Source organism: Saccopteryx leptura, chromosome 2 (assembly GCF_036850995.1).
Source record: "Saccopteryx leptura isolate mSacLep1 chromosome 2, mSacLep1_pri_phased_curated, whole genome shotgun sequence".
NCBI lineage: Eukaryota > Metazoa > Chordata > Mammalia > Chiroptera > Emballonuridae > Saccopteryx > Saccopteryx leptura.
Window position 1 is genome coordinate 59,833,611 of NC_089504.1, and position 19,048 is coordinate 59,852,658.

The window sequence follows — 19,048 nt, forward strand, 5'->3', positions numbered from 1 at the left end:
TCTGAATATTTATTATTTTATTATTTTTCTTATTTTTAGTTCTTTTTTAGTTATCTTTATAATTTTAAATTTTTTTGTGGCAGAGACAGAGTCAGAGAGAGGGACAGATAGGGACAGACAGACAGGAAGGGAGAGAGATAGAAACATCCTTTGTTGCAGTTCCTTAGTTGTTCATTGATTGATTTCTCATATGTGCCTTGGCGGGGGGTGGGGGCTACAGCAGACAGAGTAACTCTTTGCTCAGCAGACCGAGTGACTCTTTGCTTGAGCCAGCGACCTTGGGTCCAAGCTGGTGAGCCTTGCTCAAACCAGATGAGCCCGCGCTCAAGCAGGCAACCTCAGAGTCTTGAACCTGGGTCCTCCACATCCCAGCCCTACGCTCTATCCATTGCGCCATCGCCTGGTCAGGCTGTCTTTATAATTTTAAATAAAGCATTTTATACTTGACCAGGCCACAGAGAGATGGAAAACTCAGGTTTGTTAAAGCATGCACACACGCATGGGTGTGTGTGTGTGTGTGTGTTTGGGATAGGCAATGAAGGGGAACAACACAACTGTCTTGAATAGGGGAAGCCTGACAGTGAGGCTTTTATTAAAACACTCCAGCCACTAGACATGTGAATTGCTTGTGAACATGTACTCTGCATGAGCACAGCAGGTGACTTAATCCAACAGTTTCTATTTTCTTTCTTTGGCTTTTAAACTCAGATGGATACCTGTTTACCTTTTCCTTTCTTGGGCTTTGCATTTATGGTATGGATGCTGGAAGCAAATGATGTTCTCACTGATGAAGAATCTTAAAACAGGTAACCCGTAAAAAATAAGTATTCTCATGTTTTTTTCATTTACAGGAGCAATCAGGTAATTGGAAACAGTTATGTATTTCAGTGTCAGGAAGCCTGTAGCTCTTTTTTTATTTTTATTTTTTAATTCATTTAATTAATGGAATTGAGCAATGGGCCCTAGTTTAGCTTCCAGAAGACATACTAATCCCTCTTTTGTAATTACTGATTCCCTGAGAAGCACATAAGAATCTCTGTTCTTGTTGGTTTACTATTATTTTTTAAAGTAACAAATGGTTTATTTGCTAACAAGGAGTAAAAAGAAATTTCTTAATTCTTTTTTTCTCTTCTGGTGGCTGAACTGCAGTAGTCAATGGATAGCAACATAAAAGAGTTCTTTTGCAGTCCTTGATCTTTTGCAGAAATGCACAGATGCCTGAGTTATGTGACTTGCAGCTACTATTTTCTAGACCAGGGGTCCCCAACTACGGGCCTGTGGGCCGCATGCATCCCCCTAAGGTCATTTATCCGGGCCCCTGCTGCACTTCCGGAAGGGGCACCTCTTTCATTGGTGGTCAGTGAGAGGAACACTGTATGTGGTGGCCCTCCAGCGGTCTGAGGGACAGTGAACTGGCCCCCTGTGTAAAAAGTTTGGGGACCCCTGTTCTAGACAGTAGTGTCAGCTGTTGTGCTTGCCATGGTCTCAGCAGTTGCTACATTTTCCTTGTCTTCAGCATTCAGTGCTGGAAACAGAAGTACTTTCTTGATGTTACTGGAGTCTAAGAAACATGGTGACTTGGTTGTTGCTCATGCCCCAGTCAGCTGTGGGGCTCATCCCTCAACATCTATGAACATGACCTCATCATTGCCAGTGACTTTGGCCTGTTCTTCAAAAATCTGTATCGCTCCTCTGTTACCTCAGTAGGTTGGAATATCGTTCTTACATGGCAAGGTTACAGGTTCAATTCCTGGTTCAGGGCACATAAAAGAATCCACCAACAAAGGGATAAATAAGTGGAACAACAAATCGATGTTTCTCCCTCTTTCTCCCTTCCTTGCGCTCTAAAATTAATGAAAAACGTTTTAAGCTGCTGGTGCCCCATGGAATCATTCAGCTCTTGTAAGCACTGCGTATTTCCTTCTTCTGACAAACAGCTCAAAGCGCTCAGTCAGATCCCCTTCAGGGCAGTGCTGTTTGGCTAAAGTGCTCATTATCTGGGGGTGATCATGGATGAATTTAGGATTGATGTATGACACTCCAAGCTTATCAAGGATCCTGTCTCTCCTCCCAGGTAGAGGGCATTCAGCAGCTTTTGCCACACAGATATCAAGAATTGTGTTACTTTTTTCAGTCCCCAGGGCTTTCTCTCAAGCTCCTTGATGCTGATTGCAGGAAGGGTGGAATAAAGTCAGCTTCCTAGGCTTGGCCTTCCAAGCCATCTGGATGGTAGCTGACCTTGTAATCTCGTGTAATATGCTTCCCCATCCATGAAATCATCATCTCTGTGATTTCTGTGAAATCATGATGGTCTGTGTAGGTCTGTGTAGGACCACAGGTAGTGAACTCAGGATTGTGAATCAGATTGATTCCTTTATTCCGGAACTGGTGTGCAGTTTCCTAAACCCAAACAATGCCACCAACCAGCATCATACGGTACAGTTCTGGAGTAGTTGTCATGTATAAATTCATGTCCAGCTCATTGTGATAGGTGGTAAGAGGCTTGGGCACAGGTCCTCTTGGGATGATGTTTATCTTGGCAGTTTTAATCTTTAGGAATCCCAGTGTATCCAAGAAACTTCTTACACATTTTTTTTTTTTTGTATTTTGTATTTTTCTGAAGCTGGAAACGGGGAGAGACAGACTCCCACATGCGCCCGGCCGGGATCCACCCGGCACGCCCACCAGGGGGCGATGCTCTGCCCCTCCGAGGCGACGCTCTGCCGCGACCAGAGCCACTCTAGCGCCTGAGGCAGAGGCCACAGAGCCATCCCCAGCACCCGGACCATCTTTGCTCCAATGGAGCCTTGGCTGCGGGAGGGGAAGAGAGAGACAGAGAGGAAGGCGGGGGGGGGGGGGGAGTGGAGAAGCAAATGGGCGCTTCTCCTATGTGCCCTGGCTGGGAATCGAACCCGGGTCCCCCGCACGCCAGGCCAACACTCTACCGCTGAGCCAACCGGCTAGGGCCTTCTTATACATTTTATGATGTTAGAGTGGATAACTTTTTTTTTAAAAGAGATTTTTATTTATTGATTTTAGAGAGGGGAGAGGGGGGAGGTGAGGGAGTAGGGAGGGAAGATAATGGAAGGAATACTCAGGATAGAATATTTCCTGACTAAAACTTCTTGTGAAAAAATCCTTAAAAGAGGTGTCCTGTTTGCTTATGGCCTGAGGAAGAGAGAGTGCTGTGATCTCAGGTAGCCCATAGGGCAGGGGTCCCAAAATTTTTTACACAGGGGGCCAGTTCACTGTCCCTCAGACCGTTGGAGGGCCGGACTATAAAAAAAACTATGAACAAATCCCTATGCACACGGCACATATCTTATTTTAAAGTAAAAAAACAAAACGGGAACAAATACAATATTTAAAATGAAGAACAAGTAAATTTAAATCAACAAACTGACCAGTATTTCAGTGGGAACTATGCTCCTCTCACTGACCACCAATGAAAGAGGTGCCCCTTCCAGAAGTGTGGCGGGGGGCCGGATAAATGGCCTCAGGGGGCCGCATGCGGCCCGCGTCCGTAGTTTGGGGACCCCTGCCATAGGGGATGGAAGGAGAGCTCTGGGTGCCCGTGGAAGGGCTCAGGGACCCGGGTCCAGGGGGGAATCCCAGCTCGTGGAATTCCACTGCCCTTCTTCCTTCTCTTCAAGCTCTTGCACCATTTTGGCTGAGCAAAATAGTACACTGCTCACAAAAATTAGGGGACCAGGGACCGTGCAGATACTCCAGTACTTTCAGCCTGTATAGTGCATTTCCACCAATGAAATAAAAGTTGGTTTTGCATCTCATTTGCATCATCAAACTTTGACTTGTTTGCTTTTCTGATGTTCTTGTTTAATAAAAAAAATAATCAAAAAAATTTTAATCACTTCATATTCATCTTGAAATATCCCCTAGTTAAATTTTGCTCCTAAAGACACGCTAGGTCTTATTTTCAGGGGAGGCCTTATATTTCTAAGCTTGAAAAAAAATTGCAGTAGGTCTTATTTTCGAGGGATGTCTTATTTTCAGGGAAACAAGGTATCTGGTTTATGAGGAATTGTTGGGCCACACAGTTTAGCTGTAGTCGAGTCTGCCAAAGAGGTTTTATTCCCAACAGTGGCGTGTGAGTTTCAGTTGCTCCATATTCTACTCAATACTTGTTATTATCTTTTGTCTTATTTTAGCCAGTCAGGTAAATGTGTGTTAATGAATTCTTCAGACTAGTGAAAATGAGTGCCTTAGGGCTTATACTCTTTTTATTTGATAGCATAGTGAGATAGAAAAGCTAGACCAGTTACAGAATTCACCTAGAGACTTTACATAAATTTTGAAATTGGTCCAGTTTTTCTGTTTATCCGTGCTATTAAATTAATTTCTTGTGGGTTTTTAAAAAATTTGGTGGAAAATGCATCTCAAGGGATTTACTAATAGAAGTTTAAAGAACAGAAGTTTATGAATAAACTCTACTGGTTCTAAGAATGGGTCTCCAGTATTTTTGAAGACTGAAATTCTGCTTATATTGTCTTACTCTTTGAACTTTCTAACTTGCTGAATCAGTTATTGATATTTGCTATTCACTGTGATGTTTTTAGATGGGACTTGGTCTGAGTCACGCTCTGTAGTTGGCCAGGACTTAAATTTCCACACGAAAATGTAAAAATTTGAAATCTTGGAGCATAAATTTTTTTTTATTAATTTTAATAGGGTGACATTAATAAATCAGGATACATATGTTCAGAGAAAACATCTCCAGGTTATTTTGATGTTTGATTATGTTGCATACCCATCATGCAAAGTCAAATTGTCTTCCGTCCCCTTCTATCTGGTTTTCTTTGTGCCCCTCCCATCCACCACACTCTTATCCATGTCTCTTAGTCTCGTTTTTATGTCCAACCTATGTATGGAATCATGGAGCATAATTTTTTTTGGTATTTTTCTGAAGCTGGAAATGGGGAGAGACAGTCAGACAGACTCCCGCGTGTGCCCGACTGGGATCCACCCGGCACGCCCACCAGGGGCAACGCTCTGCCCACCAGGGGGCGATGCTCTGCCCCTCCGGGGCGTCGCTCTGTTGCGACCAGAGCCACTCTAGCGCCTGGGGCAGAGGCCAAGGAGCCATCCCCAGCACCTGGGCCATCTTTTCTCCAATGGAGCCTTGGCTGCGGGAGGGGAAGAGAGAGACAGAGAGGAAGGAGGGGGGGGGAGTGGAGAAGCAGATGGGCTCTTCATGGAGCATAATTTTTAAAAGGAAAAAAAAAGAGGTTGTCAACACAGGAATAAGTTGGATATTGTGAAGTTTCAGTAACAGTGTGAAAAGATGTTGCCCTTTCTGAAATGAGTACTTACGAAACTTTTAGTGTATGATTCGGTGTGCTTGATTTTGTTTTGGTTTATTTGCTGTTGGCTCTTTGAAATTTCTTCCTTCAACTTCTGTTTAGGGCACTTATTTTATCTTCTTGTTTCTTTTTAAGGACTGTATGCATCTTTAAGAATGCAACCTAGTGTTGTACTGGTTCAGGGTATATGCTCCTTCCATCTTCCCTTACATATTATTAGAGGTTGCTGATCAAGGGATAGATCTTGGTTTTGATAGATCTTAAATATCTTTAAGATATTTGTGGGTACTGTGTGGCCTCTTAAAATATTAATTTATTATAGGAGAGAGAGAAATGGGGAGGAGCAGGAAGCATCAATCCCCTTGACTGGGCAGGCCTCGGGTTTCAAACTGGCAACCTCAGTGTTCCAGGTCGGTGCTTTATCCACTGCGCCACCACAGGTAAGGCCTGTGTGGGCTCTTGGCAAGATTAAATCCTGGATGGCCAACCTAATGTGTCTGATGAATCCAGGCTTCTGACCTTGAGGACAGAAGATTTCTCGGCCTTGGGAGACACCACACTTTGTTTGATCTTCTTTCAGAATTATAATGTAGGTGTGGGAAGAGAGTTTACTGAATCCCTATCAAGGAGAAGTTTCAGTGACAGTTACTGTTACTGAAATGAAAATTTTGTATATTGAAAACTTTTTTATTTAAGTTGAGGGAATTTCTTGTTATTCCTCTAATGAAATCATATTAACTTGTGTTCTAATAAAAGTTATTGGGGAGGGAGAGGAAAGAGAAGCAGTTACGGTTCTAGAGTGGACTCAGAATTGTTCATTAGGCTGGAATGACAGCAGTGTGAGGAGAGGTACGGCACAGAGACTTGAGGACTAGCAGGGCTTTTCAGGAGTGGTCAGGTGGGAGGGGAGTAACTAGGTTATACTTCACAGGATTCAAAAAGTAGCTGTGGGATGAATATCATTTTATTAGTAGTGAACTGAGGCTGCCAGGTCTGCAGGAAGGTGGTACCAGTTACTGCGCTGTGGGTGCCTGCTGCGTGGTAGCCTGTCCTGTAGGTGATCTGGATTCCCATGCTGCTTTCTGTCAGTGAAAGTTTAAAATTTTGTTTATAAAGAGACTTGTTCTAACAAGATTTGACTCTGCCTGCCAGGTAAGTGTGTGTGAGTCTGGTGTGTGTTCTTGATCACACCTTTTGGTGTGTGTGAACTTAGAGCCATAAGGGTACTGTAAATTATCCTCCCCAAATTTGGCGGACTCTGTTTATTTTTTTTTTCCAGGAAAGGTTTAATAAATTTTGAGGTTAATAGAGAAAGATAATTATTTCTTTCCTTTTTTGGAGTGGTGGTGGTGGAGGAGGAGTTCTGTTAGCTAACCTCTGGAAACAAAAGGCTTTTATTTGGATGCTCATAGAAACTAAGCCTAATTGAAAGGCCTTTGTTTTCCTTTCATGGAGTCCCATGTGCTCATAGAGATTTCTCACACCTCCCTGAGAACCAAAGCACCCCTGTAGGGCTCAGGTCTGCTTGCTATTTGGAAGGGTATGCTGGTGGCTCACCTCTTAAAGTCAGGAATGAGTGTAAGAAGACCTTTAGGACTCTTAGCCCATAACGATTCAATAAAGTACTGTATTTGCTTTAGGATGATGGAAAAAACTGCATTCATTCCTGCTGTTGTCAACTTTCCTTGCAAAGGGAGGAAACAGTTTAGGGGCTTGAAGTTTATAGTTTATGAATCATGTTCTTTCAGGGAAAAAGAGTTGTGAACCCCTGGCCTCACATCCCGTCTGACCCATTGATTGTGCTCACCTGTATACCTGTTACAGCTGTATCCACAATACAGCTGTTACTCATGTGTGACTGCTGTGTTTAAGCCTGGGTCCCAGGCCGGGTTCAGGGTGCGAAGTCCATGGAAATGGCTTCATCCTGAGCATCTCCTTTTCCTTCTTTGACCCTCAATGACCCAGAAGAGATTTTTCTTTCCTGTTTCTTCTCCAATTTTTACCTTTATTTTTAGCCTGGTCATATTGAAGGGAGGAGGTTCAATATGGCAGACACTGTAGAGTCATAACTACGCCTTCCTGCCAGGCATGTTTCCTCTGCCTCTGTTTGTCTGAAAGGAAACATCAGTGTCATTAGGCCATTGTGTTTAAGTGCATCTCGTGGGGGGAGGTGAGGGAGTAGGGAGGGAAGATAACGGAAGGAATACTCAGGATAGAGTATTTCCTGACTAAAACTTCTTGTGAAAAAATCCTTAAGAGAGGTGTCCTGTTTGCTTATGGCCTGAGGAAGAGAGGGGGCTGTGATCTCAGGTAGCCCATAGGGGATGGAAGGAGAGCTCTGGGTGCCCGTGGAAGGGCTCAGGGACCCGGGTCCAGGGGGGAATCCCAGCTCGTGGAACTCCACTGCCCTTCTTCCTTCTCTTCAAGCTCTTCCACCATTTTGGCTGAGCAAAATAATACACTGCTCACAAAAATTAGGGGATCAGGGACTGTGCAGATACTCCAGTACTTTCAGCCTGTATAGTGCATTTCCACCAATGAAATAAAAGTTGGTTTTGCATCTCATTTGCATCATCAAACTTTCTTTGACTTATTTGCTTTTCTGATGTTCTTGTTTAATAAAAATAATCAAATTTTTTTAATCACTTCATATTCATCTTGAAATATCCCCTAATTTTTGTGAGCATCTATTTCTCTGCCTTTGACATGGGGATGAGAGAGAGAGTGCCCAGAGGAGCTGAGAGGATCAGGGAGGTAATTGATAGGTGTGTGAGCCTTACTCAAACTTTGTTTTTGTTGCAATCTGGTCACTCAAAGAGAAGCTTGTTGCTCCTCCTGCTGCCCCAGGTCAAGGACACTTCCACTGTTTGCTGGAAAGTTGTTGAGGTGTTGGGTACTTGTCTAAGGGAGAACATTTCTTGTGGGAACTGCAGGACAGCTGGTTATGCTGAGCTGTGCTGGAAGCGTGCTGTGGATTTTCAGGGCTGGTATTGCAAACCATTTACTATTTATAACAATGTTTCCAGGGCATAATGCATAAATCACTTAATAAACTGTGGTCACACTACTGGTTGTTAAATTGGTGAGTCCTTGTATCTGAAGCTTGGGAAAGTGAGAATGGTAACTGTATTTGTAGCCTATGGCTTATGCTAAGGCTGGGCCCCATATAGTTTAACTTTCATTTAAATCAGTGGCTGTATATAATTGGTCTATTTCTCGCAGCAGTGTGTACTATTTTGCCTCTTGCATTCATTACAAATTAAGAACTTTCATTCAGCAGTGCAAATTGAGAGTGAAAAGGCAAATCACAAAGTAGAATATATTTGTCATCTGTATGGCCAGTAGCCACAGCCGCCAATGCAGGTTCGCATTTGATTGGGACAGATGGTAATGAAACAGGGAGCCAAGAACTGATGGGCCATTACCTTTAATCCTAGCTTGCACCCAGAGGGCGAGAAATTCACACAGTGGAAAAACACTTCTTTTTCCATTCAGGGCTCCCAAAGCCACTGACTCATCCGAGTATTCCCAAGAATGAAAGGTTTCTACCTCACCAGCCTTATTCACCTCTGTTCCCTATCTCCTTCTCTCTGCACAAACTGGCTTCTCCTTCAGCTCTCCGCCATCTTGGCTGCCTCTCTTCTGCAATGCTGATGGCAGGAACTGAGCTAATGAGAGCCCCTGGTCTACTTCATTTTATAGTGTAGAAAATTAAAGCCTTTAAACCAATATACAAATAAGGAAGTCTCTGATTACAAAGCCACTTATCTGAGGCATAATGGGATTCCTTATGAGAGTGCACCACCCCACATCATGCAACAGTCAAGAGTTTGGGAAAAGCTTAGTTTTGAGAAGATCTTAGTATTAGAAGGATGTTGAAAAGATCTTAGTATTAAAAGGGTGGGAAAGGCTTAGTCTTAAAGCTAAGCCTCAGGCTATGAGGACCTTGCCAGTTTACAGCCTGTCCCCCACACCTAATACAAACTATAAACGAGCAAACATATACCTCATATTTACAAACTTATTTGACTAACCTCATCCAACAAACAACTTGTGCAGAACAGCTACAAATAAAAAACAAAAGACCCAATTTTAAAAAGAGAAAAGGTCATAAGGAAAATGCAAATTAAAATTACTATATATTGCCAGCTTGAGTGTGGGCTCATCCGGCTTGAGCCCGGGATCTCAAGCCTGAGTGCAGGGTCACAGGCTTGAGTGTAGGATCATAGACATGACCCCATCCATGGTCGCTGGCTTGAGCAAGGGGTCACTGGCTATCGGCTGAATCCCCCCACCCCCGTCAAGGCACATATGAGAAAGCAATCAATGAACAACTAAAGTGCCACAACAAAGAATTGATACTTCTTATCTCTCCCTTCCTGTCTGTCCGTCAGTCCCTCCAGCTCTCTCTTGCTAAAAACAACAAAAAGAAAACCTATAAAATACCAATATATACCCACACTGATGGCTAAAATTAAAAAAATAGAATAAAAACATTAACAGAGTACAGAAAAGCTCAGACATTCACATACTGCTGGTAGAAGTATAAATTGATAGAACCACTTTGGAGAATTATTTGGACTACTGTATAAAGCTGAACAATGGCATATCCCATGCCTCAGTACTTTCACTCTGTAAAGCCAGTAGCCACGGCCACCACTACAGCCGCCTGGCCCATGCAGGTTCGCATTGGATTCGGACAGTCGGTAAAGAAACAATGGAGCCGGCCCTGGCCGGTTGGCTCAGTGGTAGAGCGTCGGCCTGGCGTGCAAGAGGTCCCGGGTTCGATTCCCGGCCAGGGCACACAGGAGAAGCGCCCATCTGCTTCTCCACCCCACCCCCTCTCCTTCCTCTCTGTCTCTCTCTTCCCCTCCCGCAGCCGAGGCTCCATTGGAGCAAAGATGGCCCGGGCGCTGGGGATGGCTCCTTGGCCACTGCCCCAGGCGCTGGAGTGGCTCTGGTTGCAACAGAGCATCGCCCCCTGGTGGGAAGAGCGTCGCCCACTGGTGGGTGTGCCGAGTGGATCCTGGTTGGGCGCATGCGGGAGTCTGTCTGACTGTCTCTCCCCGTTTCCAGCTTCAGAAAAATACAAAAAAAAAAGAAAAAGAAACAGCGGAGCCGAGAATTGATGGGCCTTCATCTTTAATCCTAGCTTGCACCCGGCGGGCAAGTAAAAAACACACACTGGGCTCCAAAACCCACTCACATTCAGTGCTCACAAAGCTACTGATTTATCCGAGTTTCCTAGAATCAAAGGTTTCTAGCTCACCAGACTTATTCACCTCTGTTCCCCATCTCCATCCTTCTCCCTGCACAAACTCTGCCCAAACTGGCTTCTCTCTCAGCACTCTGCCATCTTGGCTGCTTCTCCTGGCCACATGGCCTCTTTCTGCTCTCCTCTCTGCTCTCTCCTCTAATGATAATCTCAGGAACCAAGAGCGCAAGCTCCCTTTCTGCCCCTATTTTATAGTGTAGACATCAAAACCTTTAATCCAATATACAAAATAGGGAAGTCTCTAATACAAAGTCACTTATCTGGGGCATGATGGGATTGTACCACCCCACATCAAAAAGGGTGGGAAAGGCTTAATCCCAAAACCAAGCCCCAGGCTCCAAGGATCCTGCCTGCCCACAGACCGCCCCCAACACACAATATTACCTGGGCAACAGCCTCCACATGGGCAGCGCCATCTTTAACAAAGTGAGCATAATACATTTTATCTGCCCAACACACTCCTAGGTGTATGTGCCCAGGTCTTATTAATAAGATTTCCAGGCAAGGATTAATACTAAAAAGGTAAAGTGAACCTTAATTTTATGGGGGGAATGATTTCTACATCCAATAAAATCCCAGGCAAATGATATTTCCTTGTTTTGCTAGGAGACTGGTATGCAGGTTAAGTTTATAACCTTGATTCTGGTTTTATCCCCACATCAGTTAGAGATTAATTACATGGCTGTGCAAGGGTGAGCTGTTGAACTTTATCTTCTTTGAGCCTACTATTGTTCTCAAGAAGGTCTTCTAAAGGTCAGTAACTTAAGTTTTCTCCTTCTTCCTATAGCATATATTTATAAGACAAAAACTTTAATTAGAAAAAGGCAGATGTTATTTTAAGTTTATTTTATTTGTTGTGCAGGTGGCTAGCCTGAAAATTTGCTGGCAGTAAGACCTACAGGTGCCTCTACCTTCATTAGGCGGCTCTAGGCCTTGATCATTTCACTGAGCATGAAAACATTTAAAAAAAAATAAAGCGGCCTGACCGGGCGGTGGCGCAGTGGATGGAGCATCGAACTGGGATGCAGAAGACCCAGGTTTGAGACCCCGAGGTCACCAGTTTGAATGCAGGCTCATCTGGTTTGAGCAAAGCTCACCAGCTTGGTCCCAAGGTCGCTGGCTTGAGCAAGGGGTCACTCGGTCTGCTGTAGCCCCATGGTCAAAGTGCATATGAGAAAGCAATCAATGAACAACTAAGGTGTCGCAACGAAAAACTGATGATTGATGCTTCTCATCTCTGTTTCTGCCTGTCTGTCCCTATCTGTCCCTCTCTCTGACTCTCTCTCTCTGTCTCTGTTAAAGAAAAAAAAAAAAAAGTAGCCCTGGCCGGTTGGCTCAGTGGTAGAGCGTCAGCCTGGCGTGCAGGGGACCCAGGTTCGATTCCCGGCCAGGGCACATAGGAGAAGCGCCCATTTGCTTCTCCACCTCCCCTCCTTCCTCTCTGTCTCTCTCTTCCCCTCCCACAGCCAAGGCTCCATTGGAGCAAAGATGGCCCGGGCGCTGGGGATGGCTCCTTGGCCTCTGCCCCAGGCGCTAGAGTGGCTCTGGTCGTGGCAGAGCGATGCCCCGGAGGGGCAGAGCATCGCCCCCTGGTGGGCAGAGCTTCGCCCTTGTTGGGCGTGCTGGGTGGATCCCGGTCGGGTGCTTGCGGGAGTCTGTCTGACTGTCTCTCCCCGTTTCCAGCTTCAGAAAAAATACAAAAAAAAAAAAAAAAAAAAAGTGTTGGTGTCATTTCTCAGCTTAGATGCTTAGTGGCTTAAATTAACAAAATATTGGCCCTGGCCGGTTGGCTCGGCGGTAGAGCGTCGGCCTGGCGTGCGGGGGACCTGGGTTCGATTCCCGGCCAGGGCACATGGGAGAGGCACCCATTTGCTTCTCCAGCCCCCCCCTCCTTCCTCTCTGTCTCTCTCTTCCCCTCCCGCAGCCAAGGCTCCATTGGAGCGGGGTTGGCCCGGGCGCTGGGGATGGCTCCGTGGCCTCTGCCCCAGGCGCTAGAGTGGCTCTGGTTGCGGCAGAGCGATGCCCCGGAGGGGCGGAGCGTCGCCCCCTGGTGGGCAGAGCCTCACCCCTGGTGGGCGTTCCAGGTGGATCCCGGTCGGGCGCATGCGGGAGTCTGTCTGACTGTCTCTCCCGGTTTCCAGCTTCAGGGAAGAAAATAATAAAAAAAAAAAAAATTAACAAAATATTATTTCTTGTTCACATTAACATGACCACTATGGCTCTGCTCCAAGGGTCTCCTTTACTCTAGATCCAGGCTGAATGAGCCACCCTAGTCTGGGACATTAATCTCATGAGAGTAAGAAAGGGTAAGAACAGAAATGACCAATTGCTGAAGCAAGTCATATGGCTAAGCCTGTCAGCAATGAAGTGTGGCCATATAATTAATTCTTCCATCATGTCACTTGACAGTGGGAGGTATAATCCTTTTATGGGGACAGCAGCGAAGAATTGAAACAACAACATAATCTAGCACAATAGCAAACTGTATTTAATTCAAAGAGGTTTAATGGCCTGTATGCTGATGCAGAAACAATTTTTAGAATTGATTAAATCTGTATTTCAGGGTTTATTTTGAAAAGGTTATGCTTCAGAAATTGCCTAGATATAAAAAACAGGGTCTAATTTTTATATATAGGACTGATTAATATTTTATGAGCTGAGAAGCTGTACCCACAGTTTGGTAACTTTCCACTCATTGTTTCTCAAAGGTCTAGATCTGTATTTTAATCAAGAAATTACTCCTGGCCCTGTTTTGGCTCAGTGGTAAAGTGTCAGCCTGGCGTGTGGATGCCCCTGGTTTGATTCCCAGTCAGGGCACACAGGAGAATGCCCATTTGCTTCTTTACTCTTCCCTCTCTCGCTTCTCTCTCTTTTCCTCTCTTCCCCTCCTGCAGCCATGGCTTGATTGGAGCGAGTTGGCCCCTGGAGCTGAGGATGGCTGCATGGCCTCCATCTTAAGCACAAAGAAGAGCTTGGTTGCTGAGCAGTGGAGCAACACCCTAGATGGGCAGAGCATCACCCCCTAGTGGGCTTGCTGGGTGGATCTTGGTTGGGGTCCATGCAGGAGTCTGTTTCTGCCTCCCCTCTTCTCACTGGAAAAAAAAGAAATTACTCTTACTACTTTGCCTTTTTTATTTTAAGTGAGAGAAGCAAGGTATGGGGGGGTGCAGGCAGACAGGAAGGGAAAGAAATGAGAAGTATCAACTCATAGTTGCGGCACCTTAGTTGTCATTGATTGCTTCTCATATGTGCCTTGGTGGGGTAGGGGGTGGGGCTGAGCCAGTGACCCCTTGCTGAAGCTGGCGACCTCAGGGTTTCAAACCTAGGACTTCAGCGTCCCAGTCAATGCTCTCTATCCACTGTACCACCACTGGTGAGGCTGCCTTGGTATTTTTCCTTCAAAAGAAATTGCTGAGCTATTGCTAATACCCTTCCTGGGAAATTTCTGTCTTATCATTTAAAGAGTACAAAGTCAATCTTTCAAAGAAAGAAAATTACAATTATACTTAGCTGTGAAATTTAGAACTTTATATCTTGCTTATATTAAGTACACTTTATATTCTGCTTATATTAAGTAGAGAGAGAGAGAGAGAATATGAATGAATACTAGGTAACACTCCTTTATGTGCTTTCCTTTTCTCCTTTGTTGTATGCTCAGGGGGTACTGGGGTCTGTCCCTGTATTCAGACTCAATACAAGAGACTCTCCAGCGTTTTTGCTAATGAGGAATGGGCTTCTGGTGTGTCATAGCACCTGTTCTCCGGGCCACTGACTGAGGCTGGGATTGAACTGGCAGAAGGCAAATGCTATAATGGGCACTTCAGGGGCAGACCAGAAAGGGACTGCATGCCACTTTTGGATTTGGAGTTGGTATTTCCTATGAGTCACTTTGGCACCTAGCCCAGCTTACTCTCCAAACCGTGATGGGCTTCTTGAGCTAGCAGTGTGTACTTTGCTTGCCTGTGCTTTCCTGACCTCCAGCCTCCAACCTGCCCTGGCTTTCCCTTTACTGTCCTTTCTTGGTGTGGACAGCTTATGGTAATCAAGTCAGAATTGACCAAAAGCTAAACCCCTGGACTGCTGTGCAGTAGCTTCCCATCAAAGCATCTTCCCTGGACTTTGACTTGATGCTGTTCCTGTTGCTGTTGCTGATGGGTAATGTAAAGTGTGATCATACTAATTTTTCTACACCTGCTGGTCTTCCTTGCTCACTGCCACTTCTCAGTTCCCTTGGCTGGATCTTCATCTCCTAGGTTTTTGGAGGACCCTAGGGCTCAGGCCTTAATATTTTTTTCTTTTTGTAGACACTCCCTTGGTGACCTCATTCAATCTCTTAGTTACTCTTAAGTCTTGTTATTCTTAGATTTACTTCTTCAGCTCTGACTGCTTTCCCCAGCTCCAGGTCTATGTGTCCAACTTTCTCCTCATACCTTCATCTGAAGGTCTGAAAGCCATCTCCAACTTAACATGGCTAAAACAGAATTTCTGATTTCCTTCCAGTCTCTTTCCTACAAGGCTTCCCTATTTTTTTTTTTTTCTTTTCATTTTTCTGAAGCTGGAAACGGGGAGAGACAGTCAGACAGACTCCCGCATGTGCCCGACCGGGATCCACCCGGCACGCCCCCACCAGGGGGCGACGCTCTGCCCACCAGGGGGCGATGCTCTGCCCATCCTGGGCGTCGCCATGTTGCGACCAGAGCCACTCTAGCGCCTGAGGCAGAGGCCACAGAGCCATCCCCAGCGCCCGGGCCATTTTTGCTCCAATGGAGCCTTGGCTGCGGGAGGGGAAGAGAGAGACAGAGAGGAAAGCGCGGCGGAGGGGTGGAGAAGCAGATGGGCGCTTCCCCTGTGTGCCCTGGCCGGGAATCGAACCCGGGTCCTCCGCACGCTAGGCCGACGCTCTACCGCTGAGCCAACCGGCCAGGGCCCTATTTTTTTTTTTTTTTTTTTTAATTTTTCACAATATTTTAATTCTGTTCTGAAATCAGTTTACAAATATCTCTACATAACACCAAAGCCACTTATTTAATAAATAACAGGAATGTATCACTTTGCAAAGAAAGAAAAAAACACAAGCTTATACATTTATGTCTATATATGATATTTGTAGAATCAGTTTCCGAAGGCTCAAGGGACTAAACTGTACAACACACACACACACACACACACACACACACACACACACACCACTATATTCAAATCAGACGGATTTATATTGTGTCAAATGCTCTATCAAATTCATAACCAGGTACACAGATATGAACTGAATCATGAATGCGCTGCTGACGATGCTTACCACACCTCATGGATATGATTTCCAGTAAAGAGGAGGGAAAAGGGGAAATGGCTTTGCTGAATTTGAGTGAACGTTAATCACCACCACCGTCACAAGAAATCAATGTAATTACACAATACTCAAGAGATTGAACACACATGCAGATATTAAGTGAATACAAAAACCTTTATATCTGCAGAAAGACATTGAAACATATGGCCAAAAACGCCACTAGCTGCCACAGGTGTTCAGCCAATGATGTCGGTGACAATCAGTTTTGGATGCACCACAAGGGGGAAGCTGGTCCTGGTGTATCTGCTCCGTGTCAGGCAACCAGGGAGAGGAGCACAGACCTCACTCAGTACACTGACCAGAGTCTGTTGGTCCCCGATACCGTATGTCACATTGATGGCTAACACTGACGCTAATTTTAAGGGTACTGCATTATATCCTGCAAAAAACATATCATTCTGTTATTTACAAATGAGACGTAAAAGTCCAAGCACTTAAATAGCCATAAACGAAAACTTTGCCGAATAGTGATCTACTATTAAAAAAATAAAAATTGAGGTGGGGGGACAATTTGACATCTTAGGGTCTCAGGAATTCCTTTTAATATGAGCTAGGTTGGGTGGCAGAAAGCTGGGCTTTTGGTTAAGTCAGCCAATTCAAAACCCAGCAGGGAGAAGGTAACAGGCATCAAACCCAAAAGGAAGATGTCCTTCAACAAAAGCGTCTTATGTAGCGGGAAGCGTGGAAATGAAGCAATGTAGGATTTTTAATTTTATTTATTTATTTATTCATTTTTAGAGAGAGGGAGAAAAGGGGAGGAGCAGGATGCATCAACTCCCATATGTGCCTTGACCAGGCAAGCCCAGGCAGGGCCTTGAACCAGCAACCCCAGTCAAGGCTGTATGCTTTATCCACCGCGTCACCCCAGGCCAGGCGCTGTGGGATTTTTAAGTCTGTGGTGGCTCTCTGACATGTTATTCCTAACCTCTCCGTAAGGCTGCTGAATCAGAGACAGACTAATAAGCAAAGTGGTTACCATGGTCCCACCAGTGGGCCCCTGTGCGCGTGCAAAGTCAAGACCCTCTGAACTACCGACCCTGACTGACCTGCACGCTTACCCAATAGGGGATGTCAGCACAGTCCCCAGGTCTCCCTCCTCTCTCTGCTTACACTGAGTGTGCTGTGCCTCTAACCTTCAGAGACCTGAGAATTAAATACTTTCTTTTGATGGTATTAACCCCTCTGTGTCATGATGCCGTCCCCTTTATAAATAGGCCCCAGGCACAATTCACAGGGCAAACTTTCAAGACATTCTGTTGTGGCAACTTTGTTCCTGGAAATAATATGGGGGTATCACAGAAACATGAAGCAAAAACACCCCAGAAGGCAGGGAATGCCAGTTGGTATCAGAAAATTCTGTGTAGGGAAGGCTTTGTGCTCCCAAAAGCATCTTTGCTAGCATGTGAAATAAAAGGTCCTTCTACACATCGATCCCAAAACAACCACACAAATGCAGCCATTTAAGAGATCATTCAGTCCTCTTCCTTTTCTGGACGATTTTCTGTCCTTGGTATTTAAGGGGACACTGAAGTATCGGGAAACAAACACACAACAAATTGAGACATTTAAAAGACTGAGTTTCATTTATAACAGGTCCACAGCAGTCCTCAACAGGACGTTCTTACGTCACAATGTAATGAAGGGTGGCGTAAGATAGTCTACAGCCCTGAAGATATAAAAAAGGCTTCTCTTCAAGGTATGAGATATGGTACAAAAATACATTTTTTCACCTACAAAAGAGAGAAAAGAAAGAAAGAGATGGAGGATAGGGATAGGGATGGTGCAAGTTCTCAAGGCAATTTTCAGTTCTGCTTGCAGTCTCTGAGGCCTCCCTTGGGTTTACTGAAAGTTCAAATGGTTTTCCTACTGAGATCTCTAGCCAGCACCTTCAAGATTTCCTGAGCAAGGGCGGGATGGGGAATGGAGTGATTTATACCCAGAACAGTGAGAGTTTAATACTGAGAAGTTTTGTGCAGAATACGCCAATTTCTCCCTGGTCTACAGAAGCCAAGCCATGTTTTAGCGCTGAGGCATGCCAAGTGCACACAGAAAAAGGGAGGACAGCCTGACCTGAGGTGGCGCAGTGAACCAAGTGTCAACCTGGAACGCCGAGGCTACTGGCTTGAAACCCTGGGCTTACCCGGTCAAGGCACCTACAACAAGCAGTCAATGAACAACTCAAGCGAAGCAACTATGAGTTGATGTTTCTTGCTCCACCAGTCACCTCACCCTCGCCATAAAATCAATAAATAAAATCTTTTAAAAAAAATATGTGGTCCTGGCCAGATAGCTCAGTTGGTTAGAGCAGCATCTAGAAATACAAAGGTTGCCAGTTCAATCCCCGGTTAGGGCACGTACAGGAACGGACTGATGTCCCCCACCCTCAAAGCAATAAACATAAAATTTAAATATAAGGACAAAGAGGACGTCCCCTGGAGTTATTTGTACCCAGTGCTAAAGCAGTTCCACCTACAAGCATCTAAATTACTGGAAACCGAACAAGTTTCCGGCCAAAAACTACAGGTTTCAAATGCCCATGGGTGAAGATTTGCCCAAGCAAATCATAGGGAACAGGTATGCACTTCAGCACTGAGATGAAGGCTGGAGTGTCTGGGTCCCTCGACATATACCTTCAAAAGAGGAGTTTCGTCAACACCCGCAGAAACATCTGCTTCTGTTATCCAGACACTTGTAACCACAAACACACAACTTCACAGAAACGTGGCACAAGAGCCAGCAGAGAACTGAGATTGCAGGTGTGATACCTGGACCACAGGGCACAGAAGTGGGCAAGGAGGGGGGGTACCATGGAAATACTGGAGACCCCTAGCAGTCTTCAAAACTACATTCTGCAAAAGTGGGGACTTCCAGGTCCTGTTTTCTGGAGCACACCAACATGCTTGGGGGTCTGGGACGGGCGCTCTCTCCAGCCCTGGGTCTAAGCCTGTGCAGGACCCCCACCGTTGTCTGCCCTGCTGGGACCTCTCTCTGCCCCTAGACACCACCTAAAATGAGGGCACCACAGAATTCAGACAGAAAGCACCTAACCCGTGGATTGTAAAAAGTCCAGGGAAAACAATTCCGATCTTCTCCAAGCCTTGGGTA

At 45.3% G+C, this 19,048-nt stretch overlaps 1 protein-coding gene and 1 pseudogene across 3 annotated transcripts in view; one reads left to right on the plus strand and one right to left on the minus strand.

Moving 5' to 3' along the window:
* KANK1 (KN motif and ankyrin repeat domains 1) overlaps positions 1–19,048 on the plus strand; it is a 249,516-nt gene that overhangs the window by 10,174 nt on the left and 220,294 nt on the right. The window lies entirely within an intron of this gene.
* LOC136391354 (lysine--tRNA ligase pseudogene) lies at positions 1,890–6,395 on the minus strand (annotated as a pseudogene).